This window comes from Prorops nasuta, unplaced genomic scaffold (assembly GCF_024137725.1).
Source record: "Prorops nasuta isolate Cenicafe-Biocafe unplaced genomic scaffold, Cenicafe_Pnas_1.2 PNAS00035, whole genome shotgun sequence".
Lineage (NCBI taxonomy): Eukaryota > Metazoa > Arthropoda > Insecta > Hymenoptera > Bethylidae > Prorops > Prorops nasuta.
In genome coordinates this window covers 433,999-442,059 of record NW_027116832.1, presented here as the reverse complement: position 1 = coordinate 442,059, position 8,061 = coordinate 433,999, and positions in this window count along the sequence as shown.

Genomic DNA, 8,061 nt, shown 5'->3' with positions numbered 1-8,061 from the left:
ATTTAACATACAAATTTAACTTAAAGCATAATCATTTTGCCGGGTCAGGCAAGGTTCGGAACACCTTTCGGCTTGGCTTACCATTACCAACCTTCAAAAACAAATCATTAGCCGAGCAGCTTGGTTCGGAATACACCCATTGTTGCCAACCTATCAGTCAGTTCAGTGCTGCCACATCATCTGGAAGCTGAAGGAAGCTAAACGATGCGATCGAAGCGCCGCCTACCGGCAAGGATTGCTTCGGGACACGGCATGAGCAATCTTCCGTTTCATCTCTGATACTACTATAGGCGAGTTCGGAAATTGGCTCTACTCACTTGGTCGAAGCTTTCCCTAGAATTCCCTATTAGCTCGGTCTAGTAATTCTGTGTTCGGACCAACTAGGGACCAAGCGAATAGAGGTGAGTGAGCTAAGAATCCTAATGCAAATTGCCTAACAGGGCAAATGTGCAGGCTATAATCCATTTCCTTGACTGATACCACTGATATTTTACCAATCTTTAGAGAATCGTAATAGGATGATTAACTTATAAATAAATTAGAAACGTTATTAATATTCAAAATTTTAAATGGTCCCTGTTCTTGTATTTCAAAATCCCACTTTGTCAAAATTCAGTAAAGGGGACAGGCTTTTGGAAGGGGTATGATAAAAAAGAGTAAGCTCACTCACCTCTATGGGTCGGTGAAACGTGCGAAACCACGGTTGAAAATTTAACGAATAAAAAACTGAAAACATCAAATTTGTGTTGGTAGCATTGAAGAAAAATGACGTCATGTGATATTTCGCGAAGAGCCAAGAAATTGTGAAATGATAGTACATTTTGACAGGTGTCAGTGGAACTCCTGAATTTTTGTGGAATGAATGTGAAGTAAACAATAACCTTCAGCAGTTTGTAATTAATGTGTAATGAAGTAATAGGAAGTATATGTATAATAAATATATATAAACGTATGCGCAATAAATTATTGTACTTAATGTAGCTAGATTATTGTATTCATAAATAAAGAAGAGTATACGTAATGCATGAATTTATGTGAGTAGTTTTTTGATATCTAATTTGTTTATAGAGTTAAAACCTTAAACCTGATTATTCATCACGCGGAATACAGTAACATCTTTTATAATTGTCTACAATGTAGAATGAAATCTCTAATAAAAGGACTAATGTAACTAAGGCATTTGGCAGTTATATTGTTATAAATTCTAGCAGGGGTTTTCCAGGAGACTCATATTGCAGGAATTCTCCGGCAAAGTAGCTGGTGTAAGTTCTTTAGAGTAATCAACAACTTCTACTACTCCTATAATGTTTACAACATAATATGTGAACCTTGGCTTGCACGTACCACAATGTTTATGTAAAGTAATCATGAGGTAGAAATGTTCTGCTGACATATCTTGAAGGATCATACATTTGCAATTACTTTTCTAAAATAATTAATAATTTATAAATTTCAATAATTTAACAATATTTCAAGTTTTACAGAAGATTAACATTTAACATATTTTTCTAAATAATTTACGTATATTTAGTCTTAATGTTTTGGAAATTATCATCTTCGATAAAACAATAATCCCTGCTTTATTAGAAGATGCTATTTATTTGAACAAAACATTGTCAACAATAAGATACAACTTATTGGGGAGAGTAATGACATTGATAGCACCATCGAGTTAATTGTCTGTCCTGAAAAGTACATGAAATTATAATTGTTTAATAAAGTTAAACGCTAGACAAATATTAGTCCTATGTACACCACTAAAAGAGTAGTATTTCTACAATTATTATTTATGTCATATCAAATATGCTAATTTGAAAATAATTATATAAAGCAATTTACCTCCCATGTTCTATGACAATGAGGATATGTCCACATTAGAATTTCAGAAGTATCAGGTACAGGTGTTGGCAATATATACTACCATAATAATAAGATGCTACCAACATTTGTTCAATGTTCCTTCTATTCTCACTCTATGCCAGCTAACTCAATCATCTTCACTTTTATGGAAAAACCTAATTGACATATACATACATATATATATATATTGTAACGCGCGGAAAAGGAATTCCGGGTTAAAATAAATTATTAATACACACGATCCAACTGCGAGGACACAATCTTTATTAACACTAACTAATCTCGGGGGGAGAGGCCTCCCGCGATGTCCTGGCACACTTATTATACGCGCACAATGATTTCATTAAACACTAATTAACAGGAAAACTAGGGGAGGCAAAAAGGGGAAGGGAAAGGGGCGAGGGAAAATTCTCCGGCGGCTCCGACGATGAAATCCAGCGATCCCACGACGTCCGCCACGAGAACTCCGCGTCAAACTCCAATGAATCGATGGCTGGGGCCCGCAATATTGAATTACACCGAATTTCAATAATTGCGGCGACGACCCAGCTCTCTACTTAGACCACGTACTGATGCTCTGATAGTAGAACAAGATCTGGCCCAATTTGACGGATATTCCTCCGTCCTCTCAATCATTTCCCTCATTCCGCGGTGTCATAGTTGTGATCGGGATCCAGGGACCAATCATTAATTAGGTATGGATCCGCGATCCATATTTCTCGCCGTTCCGGCTAATCACCCATATACTTGGCATGATAGCCGGCTGGCTAGCTCCTGCGCTAGAATCCTGCGTGGTCGTCCTTAGCAGCAGACGACACTATGGCTTCGTGGTTTGGCAGCGGGGCGATGCGGTGCGGGGTCGGCAACGATGGGCCGGTAGTGGCGCGGGTCGGGAAGAACGCAGCTAGGCGCGCGAGGCGTCAGCGCGGTAAGGGGAGGGGACTGGGACTCGCTGCCTGGCGCTCGAGGCGCGGCGCGGTAACGGGAAGGAACCGACGAAGCGCTCGGCGGGGAGACTGGGTAAGGGGACGGTAGGAGCGTCGCGTAAACAACCGCGCTCGGCAGGAAGGTTAGAGAGAGAGGGCATTATAGGCATTCGGGCATGGGAGCGTAAAGGATAGGACAATAACAGTTTTCTAGCTCATGTTGGAGCAGGGAATCGGTCTTATAAGCTACGGATAAAATTTACCATTAGAAATATAATATTTAATCCTAAATAATATACAACCTACTGACATTCGCTCAATCCGCAATCATACCATGTCCTAAAAACATTTACTCTCCTTCCGTGGATGGCAATTACAATATCCCTTCAGCGGGTAACTACATTACCATCACACGGAAGGTTCATCTATGCTCACTCACTCACTCACACACATACATCCAGGGGACGGGAGGCACTAAGAGGGAGACCGAAGAAGAGCGAACAATAATCATTTTTCTGTAACGGGTTTCCACCACGTTACAACTCCTCCCCACTTAGCTCGGACCTCGGGGGGGGGGGGGGGTAGGTAGGTGGAGCTATACTAACTTAACCTACTATTTACAAAAACTTACACTCTAAACCATCGCGGGAGAATGTGCCTCGGAAATTTTCAAATTTTCTATAAAAAGGGGGAAATATGCTTAATCTACTAAAGGGTCCTTATGCGGAAGGACAACGCAACTTACTACTAACTGTACATAATTCAGAATATCTAGCGCATTATCGCGCTCCTGACTCGATACAACTCAAAGGGGTGGCGCTACGCGCCTTCTTAAGTATCAAACTAAAATCTGGCACTGTCGTGCCACCAGAACTACAGGAGCTCTTAATTTATCTAGGTGCCACTGCACCGACTACTAGGGCTCTTGCCCATTAACAAAATAATCAAAAATTTCCCTTCCTGGGAGAACCGTGGAGAAAATTGGGTCGTCGAGCCCTTAGGGCTTCTGTGGCCCAATTTGTCCTTAAATTTCTACGTTACTACCTTCAGGTAGCGGGGGGAGACTCGCGGCAGGGGATGGGGGGAGTTCCGGCGGAACGCGGACGCGAGTCGAGTGCTAACTTCGCGCGGAATGACCGCTGCAACCAGTGCGCAGATCCACACAACCACACACACACCACACACGCCGCCACCATGCCAATAATATTGAAATAAACGCTTACCTGGACGGCTTTGTCGGCGATGAGCTCCTGGATGAGGAAAGAGGAGGTGTGTTGGAACCGGGGGGGCTTTTCCCCGTCCGGGGTTACTTTCCCTAAACTAATTGGCTTGCCCAAAGCCGCAACAGCTTGAGGGGGACTGGGCGATCGCGAACCGAACTCTATATGGATGAGGCGAGCGCTACGCGGGGAACTCGACCCGTGATTCGAACATGGAACTATCAATTCGCGCGATCGAGACTGCGGCGGTATTTGAAATAGCGACTGACCGCTCTCATCCACTGCAACTTAAGCAAATCCACCTAATACTGTAAATTTCGAACTATTTAGGCGCAACGGTTCAAGGGCTGGCTTCTTAGGGCGGCGGGGTATCGGCTATTTTTCGGGCGGCTGGGGCAACGGGCTAAGGGCAACACATATAGGGGACTATCTCAACATAGGCACATAGGGGGGGGGGTGGACGTTGGGTTCGGGGCCGAAGTCGGACGGGGGAGCGAGGGGGTGGGCGTTCGTTATTCGGGGGTTTGGGGACGGTAACCGGGGTCCGGGGTCGCGGAAGTGCCGGTGTGGACTCCGTACTGGAGTGTGTTCCTCTCGGCCTGGCGTCGCTCGAACTCCGATCCTGCACTGTGGTCTTTTTCTGAAATCGGGGGCGGGGGTGATCGCGTGGGGATACGACGGGAGGAGGGTTATCGGTTGGGGTAGCAAAGTAGGGTTTCAGATCTTTGACGTGCACTCGTTTCACTAGAGTGCCGTCCTCGGCCTTGAGGCGGTATACTGCTGGGGACAGGACCGTGTCAATGAGATAGGGGCCTATGAATTTGGGGGCCAGTTTCGAGGCAAATCCCTGGGTGCCAGACGAGAGTACGTAATATTTGCGCAAGACTTGGTCGCCCTCCTTGAACTCGACGTTCCGTCGTCCTTGGTCATACCGGGCTGCTTGGCGGAGAGTGGCTTCACCTAAATTCTTCCGGACCAAGTCCCGCAAATGTCCTAAATTAGTAACTCTGTCTGCCCAGGTTACGGTATCGCGGGGTTCGTATTCGGTAGGGGAGGGTTCTTTTGCGAGGGTTTGGATCGGTAAGGGGTGGCGGCCAAAATTGAGAAACGCGGGGGAAAATTGGGTCGAACTCTGCGTTGACGTATTTAGGGCAAACTGCAGCGCTTCGAGTTTTTTGTCCCATTCGCGGTGGTCTCCCTCAACGTACATCGCGAGCATGGTCTTTAGGGTCCGGTTTACGCGCTCTACGGGGTTGGCTTGGGCGTGGTAGGGGGGGGTGGTGATTTGGGTAATTCCGTAAGCTTCTGTAAGGGCTTTAATATCCTTGTTGACGAACTCCGTGCCGTTGTCGGTCAGGAAGAACGTCGGACATCCCCAGCGATGGACTATAAGGGAAGAAAAAGCGGCAGCGATAGATCTACCATCCGCCTTCCGCAAAGCTTTCAACTCTACGTACTTGGTGAAGGTGTCCTGAAAGACCAACAGGTATTTGTTCTGGTTTTTGCTTTGCGGAAGCGGTCCCATAACGTCTGCAGCTACTAGGGTCCATGGTTCTTCGACGACTCGTTCTCTCATCAGTCCTGGGGGGCCTTGGGTGGACTGTTTGTGGGTCTGACAGGCACGGCAAGTTCGGATATACTTCACTACGGAGTGATAAATTCCTGGCCAATAGAAATCTTGGGCTAGGCGGGCATAAGTCTTTTCGATTCCTAAATGGCCGGACTGGGGAGGATCGTGTGCGTCGCTAAGGGCTCGGGGGCGGCTTTCGGGAGGCAATACTAATTTCCAGGCATTCATATCTTCCATGGCGGGTTCTATCAGTGGATTTGGGCGATGGTAGTACAACTTGTCCTCGTGAACTTTCCAATCCGGGTATTTCCAAGGAGCTTCTTGTACATTCTTCAAGCGATTCAAATACCAATGATTTTGGGAAGAGCCTATGGTGGCCAGGGCGGTGACAAGGGAGGGATACATGCGGGAGAAGGCATCAGGGACAACATTAGCAGAGCCTTTCCTATGTTCGATCGTCATATCGAACGATTGCAAGGCCAATGCCCAACGGGCGAGTCTCCCAGTGGGATCGCGTAGCCGCTGCAACCACCGCAAACTACTATGGTCGGTAATTACTCGGAATGCCGTATCTTCAATATAGGGGCGGAACTTCTTCACGGCCCACAATACCGCCAAACACTCTTTTTCCGTCGTGGAGTAGTTTCGTTCCGCGGGGCTCAGCACTCGGCTCGCGAACACCACCGGAAGCTCCGCTTCGCTGCTCATTTGTGTCAGGACCGCTCCTATCGCGGAGTTGCTGGCATCGGTCTGGACTATAAAGGGTTTGGAGAAATCAGGGCGGAGGAGGACAGGGGTAGAGGACAGAGCGGACTTTAAGGTTTCGAAGGCGGTTTGTTGTGCTTCTTCCCACTTCCAGGGTGCGTCTTTCTTCAGGAGCTGCGTTAGGGGGACCTTGTGCTCGGAGAATTTGTCTATGAAGCGGGCGTACCAGCCCACCATCCCCAGAAAGCGTTGTAGTTCCTTGATGTTTCGCGGGGCGGGGTATTGTACGACGGGGGCGATCTTTTCGGGGTCGGCCTTCAATCCTTCCTTATCGATGATGTAGCCCAGGTAACTGACCTGCTGACAGCATAGCTCGCTCTTTTCTGGGTTGACGGTCAAGTTAGCGGCTTTTAGTGCTTTTAGGACTTTCTCCACGTACTCCGCATGTTCTTCGAAGGTTTCGTTGACGATAATGATGTCATCCAGGTATGCGAAGACGTGGGTGGACCATTCGGGTTTGATGAGTCGGTCCATCAGTCGCTGGAAGGTGGCGGGGGCGTTGGTAAGGCCAAAGGGCATTCGGGTGAACTGGAAGAGGCCGGCTCCGGGGACGGTAAAGGCAGTTATTTCTCGGGATTCGGGGTCAACGGGGACTTGGAAGTAAGCTTGGCTCAGGTCGAATTTGGTGATGTAACGGGCTGTTCTTAATCCGTCGAGGATGGCATCGATGTTGGGCAGGGGGTAGGCGTCCTTCTTGGTTACGCGGTTGACATCTCGGTAGTCGATGCAAAAGCGAAATTTGCCAGTACTTTTCTTGATAATGACGGGACAGCTGCTCCATGCACTACTGGATGTTTCAATTATTCCAGCGGCCAGCATGTCCCGTACCTCTGCGTGCGCAACCTTTAGCATGGCAGGGGATAGACGGCGGGGACGTTGTTTAATGGGAGGGTGACCTTGGATATCAATATAATGGGAGGTGAGGGGAGTAGGGGGGAGGGATTGGTCGGAAATGGGCATCAGGGTTCGGCAGAGGGTTTGGAGGGTCTCCTTTTCGCTAGGAGAGGGAGCAACTAGGGCTAGGCCATCAAGGGTAAGTTCAACGGGGGGTTCGGTAGGAGAGGGAGGGCGTAAGGGTCGAGAGGGAGAGTTAGGAGTGCGCCACGTCCGGTTTGCGAAGTCCAGGGTAATCTGCAGGGCTTCCAAAAAATCCATTCCTAGGATGCAGTCGTATCCTAGGGCTTTGCACACCCGAATCGCCAGGACTTCTGTCTGCCCGTCCAAGTGGAATCGGACTCGGGCTTCTCCTTGGGCTGGTTCGACGGCTCCATTAGCAACTTGTATATATGCTACTATGTGGCGTAGGTGGTTTTTCAGGAGGTCTCCTACTCTCTTCCCGAAATATGAGCGGGCAGCACCGCTATCCAGCAGAGCGGGGAAGGTGTGTTGGCCAATGCGTAAATTTAGGAAATATCTGGGATCATGTTCGATGGGGGAGGCAGGGGAGAGTTCGGGGAGGGAATCCAGGGCGGTATTGGGACTCTTGGGATCGGGAGTTGAATCGTCGAGTCCTAACGATGTCCCGATCATTCGTTTCCCGGGCTCGGCTTATCTTTACAGTTGGGGCAGGTCTTAGTGATCGTGCCCATCCGTCCACAACGGCAACAGAATTTCCCTCGGGGGTGGGAGCACTGGGGAAAATGATGTCCTGGGCGATGACAATTCCAGCAGGTGTTCGGGGGTGGCCTCATCTTTTGGGAATCCGTATCTCCAGTGGCTG